Source organism: Dermochelys coriacea, chromosome 28, assembly GCF_009764565.3.
Source record: "Dermochelys coriacea isolate rDerCor1 chromosome 28, rDerCor1.pri.v4, whole genome shotgun sequence".
Lineage (NCBI taxonomy): Eukaryota > Metazoa > Chordata > Testudines > Dermochelyidae > Dermochelys > Dermochelys coriacea.
In genome coordinates this window covers 6,472,469-6,487,227 of record NC_050095.1, presented here as the reverse complement: position 1 = coordinate 6,487,227, position 14,759 = coordinate 6,472,469, and the positions used below count along the sequence as shown (strand labels likewise).

Below are 14,759 nucleotides of genomic sequence, written 5' to 3'. Positions count from 1 at the left end.
CTTGTCGTTCCTTTTTATAGTTTTGGTCCTCCTCTTGAAAAACATTTATAGCTGAGAACCAGAAGACAGAGACCATGTGGAAGGATATTCCCTGTTTTTTTTTCCCCCCCACCTCTTTGAACTTCCTTTGTTTTCCCCTCCTGCTTGATGACATTGTATACTGCTTAAATGCAAATTAAGGAAAACATACATTCCTTTATTTAGGAGTGACCTGTTTGCCAACTTCTCTTTGGGGTGGGGTTGGAACATGTGATACCATCATACAGGGGAATCAATAAAGTGTTGCCACACACATTTTATCAGGATAATACTGACCAGCAAATTATGAGACTTTTCAAATGATCCCTTACAAAGCATACTTTGTACAAAGATTATTACAAGGGTGTCTAGGGTGGGAATCTTACTGAATGAAGGAGGCAACATAGTGACAGAGGATGTGGAAAAAGCTAATGTACTCAATTCTCTTTTTGCCTCTTTCTTCACGAACAAGATCAGCTCCCAGACTACTGCACTGGGCAGCACAGCATGGGGAGGGATGACCAGCCCTCTGTGGAGAAAGAAGTGGTTCGGGACTATTTAGAAAAGTTGGATGAGCACAAGTCCATGGGGCCGGATGCGCTGCATCCAAGAGTGCTAAAGGAGTTGGCGGATGTGATTGCAGAGCCATTGGCCATTATCTTTGAAAACTCATGGTGAACGGGGGAAGTCCCGGAGGACTGGAAAAAGGCTTATATAGTGCCCATCTTTAAAAAAGGGAAGGAGGAGGATCCTGGGAACTACAGGCCAGTCAGCCTCACCTCAGTCTCTGGAAAAATCATGAAGCAGGTCCTCAAGGAATCAATTCTGAAGCACTTACAGGAGAGGAAAGTGATCAGGAACAGTCAGCATGGATTCACCAAGGGCAAGTCATGACTAACTAATCTAATTGCCTTCTATGACGAGATAACTGGCTCTGTGGATGAGGGGAAAGCAGTGGATGTGTTGTTCCTTGACTTTAGCAAAGACACGGTCTCCCACAGTCTTTAGACATGGTCTCCCACAGTATTCTTGCCAGCAAGCTTAAGAAGTATAGGCTGGATGAATGGACTATAAGGTGGATAGAAAATTGGCTAGATTGTCGGGTGGAGTGCCCCAAGGGTCAGTCCTTGGGCCGGTTTTGTTCAATATCTTCATAAATGATCTGGACAATGGTGTGGATTGCACCCTCAGCAAGTTTGCAGATGACACTAAATTGGGAGGAGAGGTAGATACACTGGAGGGTAGGGATAGGATACAGAGGGACCTAGACAAATTAGAGGATTGGGCCAAAAGAAATCTGAGGTTCAACAAGGACAAGTGCAGAGTCCTGCACTTAGGATGGAAGAATCCCATGCACTGCTACAGACTAGGGACTAAATGGCTCGGCAGCAGTTGTGCAGAAAAGGACCTAAGGGTTACAGTGGACGAGAAGCTGGATATGAGTCAAAAGTATGCCTTTGTTGCCAAGAAGGCCAATGGCATTTTGGGATGCATAAGTAGGGGCATTGCCAGGAGATCGAGGGACGTGATCGTTCCCCTCTATTCGACATTGATGAGGCCTCATCTGGAGTACTGTGTCCAGTTTTGGGCCACACACTACAAGAAGGATGTGGAAAAATTGGAAAGAGTCCAGCGGAGGGAAACAAAGGAGAGGAGAGGCTGAGAGAATTGGGATTGTTTAGTCTGCGGAAGAGAAGAATGAGGGGGGATTTGATAGCTGCTTTCAACTACCTGAAACGGGGTCCCAAAGAGGATGGATCTAGATTGTTCTCAGTGGTAGCAGATGACAGAACGAGGAGTAATGGTCTCAAGTTGCAGTGGGAGAGGTTTAGGTTGGATATTAGGAAAAGCTTTTTCACTAGGAGGGTGGTGAAACACTGGAATGCGTTACCTAGGGAGGTGGTGGAATCTCCTTCCTTAGAAGTTTTTAAGGTCAGGCTTGAGAAAGCCCTGGCTGGGATGATTTAGTTAGGGATTGGTCCTGCTTTGTGCAGGGGGTTGGACAAGATGACCTCCTGAGGTCCCTTCCAACCCTGAGATTCTATGATAATACTGGGATATACCCTGTCATATGGGGACTCTCATGAGCGTCCTCTGGTAAGGCTAACTTTACATGTAGAGTCTTGTCTTATAAGATTTCTTCACAAGATTCAATTGCTGGCCCGATGGCAGGGAGCCAAAGATTTGTACCATGGGCCAGCTTCTAAACAGTCCTTAGCAGCTACCCTTTCAGTGCACTAGACCCCAGAGTGTCTCACTGTTCCACAAGGATAGGCCACATGGCCTCCACACCTCAGAGACTGAGCCTCTGGCTCCAGCAAAACTCCTGTTTCATCCGTGAGCTTAGTCCAGCAAGTCGACTCCTGTTTAGAGACTGATCCCTGAAAAGGGGAACAATGCACCTCTTGTCTACACTACACAGTTTTGTCAACATTGCATTGACACTAGTCAGCCTTTCAAAACAGCGGTGGGGTATATTAGGCCTTGTCTACACTACACAATTTTGTCAGCAAAAGACAGCTTTTGTCAATAAAACAGCACAGGTGTAAGCACTGCAATGTGACTTTTGGCAACAAAAGCGTCCTGTTTTGACGACAAAATAAAGCCACCTTGACGAGACATAGGACTCTGAGATAAAGTGTTAGCGAGAAAGTGTCATTGTAGACACTGTTTCAGAGTAGCAGCCATGTTAGTCTGTATTCTCAAAAGAAAAGGAGTATTTGTGGCACCTTAGAGACTAACAAATTTATTTGAGCATAAGCTTTCGTGAGCTACAGCTCACTTCATCGGATGCATTTGGTGGAAAATACAGAGAGGGCACTGCGCTTGGTTTTGTTGCCGTAAATGGTCTCCAGGAGATATCCCACACTGCCCATTCTGACTGCTCTGGTCAGCAGTTCCAACTCCGCTGCTGTGAAGCCAGGTAAACCACTATACACCCCTCCCCATTTAAAGGCCAGGGCATTTTTGAAATTCCACTTCTTTGCTCGGCCTGGAGAGCTCACATTGCATCTTCCCAGCTGACCATTTCGGCTCCACGAACGAAACGGCCGGACGAATTGCATCCGAGAGTGCTGAGGGAATTGGCAGCTGTGATTGCAGAGCCCTTGGCCATTATCTTTGAAAACTCGTGGCGAACGGGGGAAGTCCCGGATGACTGGAAAAGCTAATGTAGTGCCCATCTTTAAAAAGGGAAGAAGGAGGATCCTGGGAACTACACCGGTCAGCCTCACCTCAGTCCCTGGAAAAATCATGGAGCAGGTCCTCAAAGAATCAATCCTGAGCACTTAGAGGAGAGGAAAGTGATCGGAACAGTCAGCATGGATTCACCAGGGAAGGTCATGCTGACTAATCTATCGCCTTTTATGATAGATACTGGTTCTTGGATGAAGGGAAAGCAGTGGATGTATTTTTCTTGACTTTAGCAAGGCTTTTGACACGGTCTCCCACAGCATTCTTGTCAGCAAGTTAAGGAAGTTTGGGCTGGATGATGCACTATAAGTGGGGAGAAAGCTGGCTATTGTCGGGCTCAACGGGTAGTGATCATGGCTCCATGTCTAGTTGGCAGCCGTGTCAAGTGAGTGCCCCAGGGGTCGGTCCTGGGGCCCGTTTTGTTCAAATATCTTCATAAATGATCTGGAGGATGGTGTGGATTGCACTCTCGCAAATTTGCGGATGATACTAAACTGGGAGGAGTGGTAGATACACTGGAGGGGAGGGATAGGATACAGAAGGACCTAGACAAATTGGAAGATTGGCCAAAAGAAATCTAATGAGGTTCAATAAGGATAAGTGCAGGGTCCTGCACTTAGGATGGAAGAATCCAATGCACCGCTACAGACTAGGGACCGAATGGCTCGGCAGCAGTTCTGCGGAAAAGGACCTAGGGGTGACAGTGGACGAGAAGCTAGATATGAGTCAGCAGTGTGCCCTTGTTGCCAAGAAGGCCAATGGCATTTTGGGATGTATAAGTAGGGGCATAGCGAGCAGATCGAGGGACGTGATCGTTCCCCTCTATTCGACATTGGTGAGGCCTCATCTGGAGTACTGTGTCCAGTTTGGGCCCCACACTACAAGAAGGATGTGGATAAATTGGAAAGAGTACAGCGAAGGGCAACAAAAATGATTAGGGGTCTAGAGCACATGACTTATGAGGAGAGGCTGAGGGAGCTGGGATTGTTTAGTCTCCAGAAGAGAAGAATGAGGGGGGATTTGATAGCTGCTTTCAACTACCTGAAAGGGGGTTTCAAAGAGGATGGCTCTAGACTGTTCTCAATGGTAGCAGATGACAGAACGAGGAGTAATGGTCTCAAGTTGCAATGGGGGAGGTTTAGATTGGATATTAGGAAAAACTTTTTCACTAAGAGGGTGGTGAAACACTGGAATGCGTTACCTAGGGAGGTGGTAGAATCTCCTTCCTTAGAGGTTTTTAAGGTCAGGCTTGACAAAGCCTGGCTAGGATGATTTAACTGGGACTTGGTCCTGCTTTGAGCAGGGGGTTGGACTAGATGACCTTCTGGGGTCCCTTCCAACCCTGATATTCTATGATTCTATGATTCCACATGGCAAACACTCTCCTGCTTGGATCAGTGTGGAGCTGTTGGATGTGCTCAATATATGGGGAGAGGAGGCTTTCCAATACCCGCTGCGCTCCAGCCATAGGAACTTGGATAGCTACGGGCACACTTCTCTTGACGTGTGTGAAATAGCTAATGATTGGGACACAGTGCCGTGCAGAGCGAAGATAAAGGAGCAGAGAAGACGTACCAGAAGGCAAGGGAGGCAAACTGTCGCTCCGGTGCTGCACCGTAGACCTGCTGGTTTATAAGGAGCTGGACGCTATCCTTGGCTGCAAACCCACCACCACCAACCCCATGGATACTTTGGCATGGCTGGACGCAGCAGCAAGTGGACCTAACCCTGACGACAAAGTCATGGATGAGGAGGTGGAGTTAGCAGATGATGATTAGCCCACGGCTAGGTTGCCATGTGGGGTGGCAAGTCAGGAACTCTGCTCCATTCTGGAAGTGTCTAGCCAGTCCCAGGAGTTCCACTCCAGTGGGCAAGAAGCAGGAGGAGACGAGACCCCTGGGAAGTGATTTTTTTGAGTTGATGCTGCATGGTTATGACAGCCAACTTTCCTTTACTTTGTGTAGTGCGGAAGTGGGTGAGGGGATAGAAATGTACAAGACTGTTTCTGCGTGCTTGCTATGTTACAAGAGATGTATTTTGCTATAATGATTTGATGCTGTGTGTGAACTAACAATCATGCTTCTGTGTAATTCTTGTGCTTCTGCAGGTGTGACAGAGGATGTGAAAAAAGCTAATGTACTCAATGTTTCTTTTGCACTGCTGTCTTCACAAACAAGGTCAGCTTCCAGACGGCTGCACTGGGCAGCACAGTATGGGGAGGAGGTGACCAGCCCACTGTGGAGAAAGAAGTGGTTCAGGACTATTTAGAAAAGCTGGACGAGCACAAGTCCATGGGGCCAGATGCACTGCATCCAATGGTGCTAAAGGAGCTGGCGGATGTGATTGCAGAGCCATTGGCCATTATCTTTGAAAACTCATGGCGATCAGGGGAGGTTCCAGACAACCGGAGAAAGGCAAATATAGTGCCCATCTTTAAAAAAGGGAAGAAGGAGAATCCAGGGAACTACGGACTGGTCAGCCTCACCTCAGTCCCTGGAAAAAAAAATCATGGAGCAGGTCCTCAAGGAATCAATTCTGAAGCACTTTGAGCAGAGGAAAGTGATCTGAAACAGTCCGCATGGATTCACCAAGGGCAAGTCATGCCTGACTAACCTAATTGCCTTCTATGATGAGATAACTGGCTCTGTGGAAAGCGGTGGACATGATATATCTTGACTTAAGCAAAGCTTTTGATATGGTCTCCCACAGTATTCTTGCCAGCAAGTTAAAAAAGTATGGATTGATTGAATGGATTATAAGGAGGATAGAAAGTTGGCTAGATTGTCAGGCTCAGCAGGTAGCGATCAACGGCTCGATATCTAGTTGTCAGCCGGTATCAAGCGGAGTGCCCCAAGGGTCAGTCCTGCAGCCTTTCTGGTTCAACATATTTATCAATGATCTGGATGATGGGATGGACTGCACCCTCAGCAAGTTTGCAGATGACACTAAGCTGATGAGGTTCAACAAGGACAAGTGCAGAGTCCTGCACTTAGGACAGAAGAATCCCATGCACTGCTACAGGTTGGGGACCGACTCGCTAAGCAGCAGTTCTGTAGAAAAGGACCTGGGGATTACAGTGGACGAGAAGCTCGATACGAGGCAGCAGTATGCCCTTGTTTCCAAGAAGGCCGACGGCATATTCGGCTGTATTAGTAGAAGCATTGCCAGCAGATTGATGGAAGTGATTATTCCCCTCTATTCGACACTGGTGAGAACACACCTGGTGTATTCTGTCCAGTTTTGGTCTCCTCGCTAGAGAAGGAATGTAGACATATTGGAGAGAGTCCGGTAGAGAGCAACAAAAATGATTAGGGGACTGGGGCACATGACTTACAAGGAGAGGCTGAGGGAACTGGGGTTATTTAGTCTGCAGAAGAGAAGAGTGAGGGGGGATTAGATAGCAACCTTCAACTACCTGAAGTGGGGTTCCAAAGAGGATGGAGCTAGGCTGTTCTCAGTGGTGGCAGATGACAGAACAGGGAGCAACGGTCTCAAGTTGCAGTGGGGGAGGTCTAGGTTGGATATTAGGAAACACTATTTCACTAGGACGGTGGTGAAGCACTGGAATCGGTTCTCTAGGGAGGTGGTAGAATCTCCATCCTTAGAGGTTTTTAAGGCCCAGCTTGGCAAAGCCCTGGCTGGGATGATTTAGTTCATGTTGGTCCTGCTTTGAGCAGGGGACTGGATTAGAGGACCTCCTGAGGTCTCTTCCAACCCTAATAATCTATGAAAGTCCCTCTAATGAGGGGACTGGACTTGACATAACTCACAGCCATCTTGTGTATGGACTTAGCACAACCCACAGCCAGGTTGTAGGCTCAGCCACCATAAATTGGAAGCGAAACTATAGAGTCAGGGGAATTTGGCCTTGTCAGACAGACAGAAAAGTATTAGCTGCAGCCCTACTAATTGGAGATAAATAGATATTCACAAACTCATGAGAATGGGGAGAGAATGGATATGTTAGCCTTGAGTTTCTGCAGTTTCTGTCTGATAATAAAAAGTAAGAAATTTTGCTGTTGCTAAAGAAATTTTAAATAGTTAGAAAGTGTACTTTAAATAGGCAGAGCGTCCTGGTCTACTGCTGGTTAAGCAATTCTACCCTGACAGTGTATTCCACTAACAAAGCATAAAGATAAGTAGACCTTGAGAAGTTTTAACTAACTTTGAAAAACACAAAAGCTAATGCGTAGGCCGTCTTAGTCATGAGAACCCATGTATAGTGAAAATGATTGGATAGTGTTTTGCATTGCTGTGTCTTAAATAAATTAATTGGTTAAAGAAGAGAAGAGAAATCCTCATTTTAACTATATAATGGGGCTCGTTGGAACTTAACTCCGAGAAACAGCTCAAGACCAAAGGTGCCAGGACTTTTACCCCTACACGACTATCTTACACAGAAGCCAGAGCCCCGGATGAGAGCAAATCCTGACTGGCCACGGGGAGACATCCAGCTGTCTTTGCTGTGAGCGGTGAGCATTAGATGCTTGGTGTGTATTCTGTTGAATTGTTGCTAATAAATACATGCACGTGTTAAAGGATCTAACTGTGTAAAGTTTTCACTGTGAAAAGGCCCTGCATATTTGTAGCACCCCGAGTATACTGGGAAGGGATAATGGCTCTGAGCCCAGGGAGGAGTAATGTTGGGCCCCATGTCCCCGCGTACCCACAAGGACGGGTCGCAGCTGGGAGCTTTAAATTGTGCAGGTTACATCCTGACTAAATAAAGAAAATGCATCACCACGGACAAGGGAACAGCAGAAGCTCTGACTTGGAACATGTGACAGTGAAAGGGAAGTGAAGATGCAGGCAAAACCACAAGGCAATGCAAGGGCGCACATGTAACACCACAGACACTACCACTTTAAAAAGCTCCGGCTCTGGGAGCACGGCGCATGCAGATTAGCCTCAGTGGAATTCAATAGGGACCATCACGCAAAGAAGAACCGGCTTTAATCAACACACACGGCATTGATGAAACTCTGTAGTGTAGACGTAGCCATAGTTAGATCAGCCTAGCCCCCACTTTAGACACAGTTAGGTCTATGGAAGAATTCTTGGCTGGTCACTTTCAGCTGTAGCGCTTGTAGTGTAGACGTGCTTTTAGTTCCAAGAGAGCTCTCTGTGTGAAGCCCACAACAGCTATGTAACGAAAACACCTCGTGTGTCCTGGTCTTTACACTCTGATTATGGTAATATCAAGCACAGAGGGAAACAGAGGTATGTGCTGGAATCAAAGAAATATTACCAAAATTCCCACAACAAGTGGTCATAGCCCTCAGAGAGAAAGCAAAGGGTAGGGGCTGGACTTTAATGCATCCAATAAGGATAAATTAAATATTTTTTAAAATTATTTGTAGTGCCATTGGTCATTCAAAATTTGTGTAGGTCTAAAAATGATACTGGGATGGGACATAAGCCTAGCGGGGTGGGGGGCAGGACACAGAAACCAGTCTACACATGTATGAGTAGTAAAGGTATAGAGTTATCACTACAGAGATTCTCTAGAGAGCCCACAGCTTCCAATAACCAAAGGGACAGGAATTCTTACCCAGCGAGGCCACAGACTCATAGTTCTCCTGCATGACGTCTCTGTAGAGGGCTCTCTGAGTGGGGTCCAGCAGAGCCCACTCTTCCTTGGTGAAATACACAGCCACCTCCTTAAAGGTCACCGGCCCCTGAAAGAGCCAAAGCCCCCAACTTAATACTTTAGTACAACCCCAGAATTCATGGGAGAGCAGGAACAGGAAAATGGAAGCTCAGGGAGGGACATGGTAGCACAGTCCCACTCCCACCCTAAGAAGCCAGGAGACACCAGGTTGAGGGGAGAAAAAAGAGAGCCCCTCACGCTGGCCAGTGCGGGGAGGGGTCTTCATGCTCATCACACACCTATTAGCCAGAGACTGATACAGGACATGGAATCCCCAGCAGGGTCAGGGACAGCCTCCTGGCGGGAATCCCAATATCCCCGCCCCTAAACTGTATATAAACACCTGGAAGAAAGAGTAAGTCAACAGGAAAAAAAATGTCAGAAGTTGGGAACTGTAGAACATTAATAAGGCAAAGCAAAGAAAGAAATGGAGAAATCTATGGCCAGCAGAATTACAGAAATAAGAAATAGTATATTAATAATAAAAAAAATCCTAGCAATGATGTTACTGGTCCATTACTAGACAGAAAGAGCAGAAACATCAATAATAATAATAATAATACAGAAGAAGTAAAAATGTTCAGTGACTATTTCTCTCCTGGATTTGGGGAAAACAAGCAAATGATGTTGTGGTATGTTTATGACGACAACAACATCTTTCTTTTCATTAATCATAACTTTTGAGGACGTTAAATAGAAGCTACTAACAGACATTTTTAAAAACAGCAGTTCCAGATATCTTCCATTCAAGGGTTTTAAGAAAGCAGGCTGAGGAGCTCTCTGGAGCATTAATGCTGCTTTTCAATAGCTCTTGGAACACTGCGGAAACTCCAGAAGACTGGAAGAAAGCTAAAGTTGCCCCTATATTTAAAAAAATTGTAAAAGGGATGACCAAGATAATAGGCTTGACATCAAACCTGGGCAAGATAATATTGGGGGGAGGAGAGGCGAAATATTAATAAAGAATTAAAAGAGCGTAATTAATCATTTCCAATCAACATAAATTGAGGGAAAACAGATCCTCACAAACTAATTGGATTTTGGTTTTTTTGAAGGAGATCAGAAGTTTGGCTGATAAAGCAATAGCGTTAATGTAATATACTTTGATTTCTCTAAGGTATTTGACCTGGTACAGCATGATATTTAAACTACAACAACAATACAAAATTAACATGATATACATTAACTAGATTCAAAACCAGGTGATACATTTTGAAATGTAACTCTAAATGTTCACGTGGGCGTGTTTCTATTGGGGTCCCATGGGGATCAGTTATTGGCCCTCTGCTATTTAACTTGCTTATCAATGACTTGGAAGAGAACATAGTATCACTGATGAAGTTTGCAGATGACACAAAGTTTGAGAGAGTGGTAAATAATGAAGTGCGTCAGTTGGTTCGGGCTGCAGTACTGGGAGTCAGGGAAGTTTTTGCTGCCCCGGCCAGGGGGTTATTTCCTGTTCCACAACAGGGGAAAGTTCCATACCCAAACCCAAGGATTCTGCTCCTTCAATGTGGGGCCTAATACGAACTCATTCTGGCAGGTTTGTCCCAAGTTTGTCCCCTCCCTTTCCCCATCCTGGGTATTTCCTGCCCTCTCCCACCTCCAGCAGCTCCCATCCTCCTGTACATTTACTGCCCATCTCCCTACAGCCACAACCCACCACTAGGTCCGTGATAATTCCATACCTCAGATAACTCTGCTGCAGCCATTGTCTTTCCCCTGGAAGGATGGGACGATCCGGAGCAAAACATGGACGTTATTCTGTAGTCTGTTGGGGCAAAAAGAGCAATTGGAGAGATTTCAGAAGGGGCTTTTGTCCATTTCACATGCAGAGTCCCCCCCCCCCACCAGACTTTTGTCCCTGGAAACTGACATTCTAGGCTCTGGCACGCTGGAAACAGTGATTTTAATAGAGGTAGGTCTTCCCACCAGGATTAAACCCTCACAGGCCTGGTCTACACTACAAAGACCAGGTCTACACTAGATCAATGTAAGCTGCATTGCATTGACTTGACTTAGTTGCGTGTGTCTCTGCACTTAAATTAGTCTCCCACCAATGTAAACTGTCTATTATGCCAACACAGTAACACCAGCTTCCCAAACAATGTTGAGCTAGGATCAATGTACTGAAGACAACACAGTGTAAGTGTAAACACTGCAAGTGTAATGCATCCGATGAAGTGAGCTGTAGCTCACGAAAGCTTATGCTCTAATAAATTTGTTAGTCTCTAAGGTGCCACAAGTACTCCTTTTCTTTTTGCGAATACAGACTAACACGGCTGCTACTCTGAAACCTGTAAACACTGCGTTACCCTAACAGTTCTCCAGCAGCTATCCCACAATGGCTCAGGGCAACAATTTCCCACCTAAAGAATGAAAAACTGCGGCATATAAAATGGGTGGGAAAACACCCCAAAGCTGAGGAGATTTTAAATTGATAGTGGAGAGATCATGCGAAAAAATCTGAGGAGAAAAGAGAATTAGTCAATAATTTGAGAGAAAACAGGGAATTTACATGGATTTCCTATCCACATTTCATAGTTAGAGAAAAGGGGCACACTTGAGAAGACTGTTGCCAATTTTAGAGGGGGGGAAGCAGAGGAGATTTCACACACCCAGCCCGCAATCCCTGTCCTGCTGAGAGAAGGTGAAATATGCCATGTTGTTGGGGACACCGGGCACGGCCACTAGGTAACTCAAGGGGATGGAAGACCACGAGTGTCGATGGAGCCCCCTCGCTCTAGGCCCAGATGCCCCCCTCCCTTCCCTTCTCTGCGAGGAGATACTCACAGCCTTCAGGCTGAGAAATTTGCAGCGGTGTATTGCAGGCACAGACTGGCTGGAGCAAGATTAGGTCAAGCAGGACAGGAATGTTAGATAGTGCTGAACAAACAACTCCATATATGGGGGAATAGATGATAAGAGGAAAAAGGGAACTGGCCTATATACCGGATTGGCTATATGGATACTCAGGGCAGCTTGCTACTGGTTAAGCAGGCTAAAGAATGAATGTGTAAAAATATGTCTCTAAGGTGCCACAAGGGTTTTTTCTTTTTGCAAATACAGACTAACAGGGCTGCTACTCTGAAACCTATAAAATACGTGTAACTGCTCGCACTGGTGTGCAGGATTTGAGATTGTTGTCTCCCTGTACCGCTTGAAGCGTCAAATAAACTTTTCTACTTCTCCACCCGTCGTGATTATTGGGCGACGCACACCGGGCAACGAATCCAGCGGCTGCCTGCCTCGGGCATTTGGTGCCAGCAACAATGTCACACTCTCTCCACCCCCCCTCCACCTCGGTTTCCCCCTTTCCCTTCCTGACACCCGCACCCTCCAGACACACAAAGGCCAAGCCCCACTGAGGACCCGTCTCCTCCCCCCCGCTTCCTCCCTGGGCAGAGTCTGGCGGGAGCCGAGGCAGCGACATCACTGCTGCAGAGGCAGCTCGCAGCCTCCCTCAGGGCGCTCACAGCCAGGGAGCGGATTCCCGGGGGCTGTGAAATCTCAGGCTCCCGGGGCATCTGTGCAGAGTCACTTCCCGGCCCGAGCCCCGCCCTTTCCCCGCGGGCTCTGGCTCAGCGGTTGGAGCAACAGCCGGGGCCCCCGGCGACCCCCCCCGCATCTCCCGCCCCCCGCCTTGTCCTTACTGCGGGGCCAGTCCGGACACTGGCGTCCCTCAGACCAGCCATGGCGGGGGGGGCGATACGGGGCCGTTAACGGCTGTAACGGGCGAGGGCGGAACACGGCGCTGTGAATGGGGGCGGGGCCCGTCATACGCGGTGCGGGGGGGGAAGGGAGGCTCCGCGGCCGGGCCAGGCTCCGCGGGGGGTCCCCGCCCCCCGCACTCACCCGCTGTCGGTCCTCCGGCCCGGCTCTCTCCGCGTACGCAGGACTAGGGGGCAGGGAAACGGGCCCCCCCGCCCCCCGGCGCGAGCTGCGCATGCCCGGAAACTGTGGCGCGCCGGGCCTGCTGGGAAATGGAGTCTCCGCCTGCTCCCGGCGGCCGCCGCGCATGCGCAGCGCTCAGCGACGACTGGCGCGGGGCGGCCGGGTTCTGCCCCTCCCCCTAGCGACGCTGCTGAGCCCGCGAACCCCAGGAGCAACGGCCTCCCCCGCTCCGCCCCCGGCTCCTCCCCCTCCTGGCCCCGCCCCCTGCTCCACCCCTTTCCCCAGGGCCCCGCCCCCTGCTCCACCCCTTTCCCCAGGGCCCCGCCCCCTGCTTCTTTCTTGGGTCCGCCCCTTGCTCCACCCCTTTCCCCCTGGCCCCTGCTCCTTCCCTGGCCCCGCCCCCTGCTCCTCCCCTCCACCAGGGTCCCGCCCCCTGCTCCTTCCCTGCCCCGCCCCCCTGCTCCACCCCTTTCCCCAGGCCCCACCCCCTGCTCCTCCCTGGCCCCGCCCCCTGTCCCACCCCTTTCCCCAGGGCCCCGCCCCCTGCTCCACCCCTTTCCCCGTGGCCCCACCCCCCAGCCAGAAGCAGGAGCTGGGCTCTGGTAAGAGCCTCCGGGGGAGTCTGGGCCACTCTGGGAGCCCCGGACCCTGCCCCTGCCCCGGGCGCTGCGCCCTGGGGGGCGGGACACGGGCCGGGGGCTGCTGGTACCCGGGATGGTTGGGGCGTCAACCCCAGGGCAGCTTAGTTTGCCTAAGAGCCTTTGGTGAGGGACCTTGTCAAAGGGTTTCTGAAAATCTAAGTCCACTGGATCCCCTTGGTCCCCAAGCGTGTCGACCCCCTCAGAGAATTCTAGCAGGCTGGGGAGGCTGATTTCCCTTTAGTAAAACCACGTTGACGATTCCCCAACAAATTCTGTTCATCTCTGTGTCTGAACATATTGCTCTTTATGTGTGCTGCGGACCTGCGGGATTGGCCGACGCTACACATGGCTGATGTGGCGCCTCATGGTCTCAGATACCATCCGATGGCCCAGAGACATCTACATCGAACACGTCACTGGCCACCGACAGTACCAGGAGGTGTGAGCAGGAGTGACATCATGCATCGACTACAAGAAAGGGATCGAGAGACTTTTTCTGTTGGACCATATGAACTGGAACCATAAACTCACTGAACCTTAAATCTCACCAAATAAGGGTCAATCCATCCTGATCATCGTATCCCTGCATTATACTCGACACCTGAACATAATCATTATATGAACAACATACTCTCATATAGATTCATAGATTCATAATTACTAAGGTCAGAAGGGACCATTCTGATCATCTAGTCCGACCTCCTGCATAGCGCAGGCCACAGAATCTCACCCACCCACTCCTATGAAAAACCTCACCCATGTCTGAGCTATTGAAGTCCTTAAATCATGGTTTAAAGACTTCAAGGAGCAGAGAAGCCTCCCTCAAGTCACCCATGCCCCATGCTACAGAGGAAGGCAAAAAACCTCCAGGACCTCTCCAATCTGCCCTGGAGGAAAATTCCTTCCCGACCCCAAATATGGTGATCAGCTAAACCCTGAGCATATGGGCAAGATTCACCAGCCACATACTGCAGAAAATTCTTTCCTGGGTAACTCAGATCCCATCCATCTAATATCCCATCTCAGGGGATTTGACCTATTTACCCTGAATATTTAAAGATCAATTACTTACCAAAATCCCATTATCCCATCATACCATCTCCTCCATAAACTTATCAAGTAGAATCTTAAAGCCAGATAGATCTTTTGCCCCCACTGCTTCCCTTGGAAGGCTATTCCAAAACTTCACTCCTCTGATGGTTAAAAACCTTCGTCTGATTTCAAGTCTAAACTTCCTGGTGGCCAGTTTATATCCATTTGTTCTTGTGTCCACATTGGTGCTGAGCTGAAATAATCATATCTCAATGTCTGTATTGTGACCCGTTAACCTTTTACCCCCAATCGGGGATATTACAGATTATGTA

At 48.5% G+C, this 14,759-nt stretch overlaps 1 pseudogene; it reads right to left on the bottom strand.

Annotated features, from left to right (window-relative positions):
- Positions 1-14,759, bottom strand: part of LOC119849368 — a 57,328-nt pseudogene that overhangs the window by 9,900 nt on the left and 32,669 nt on the right.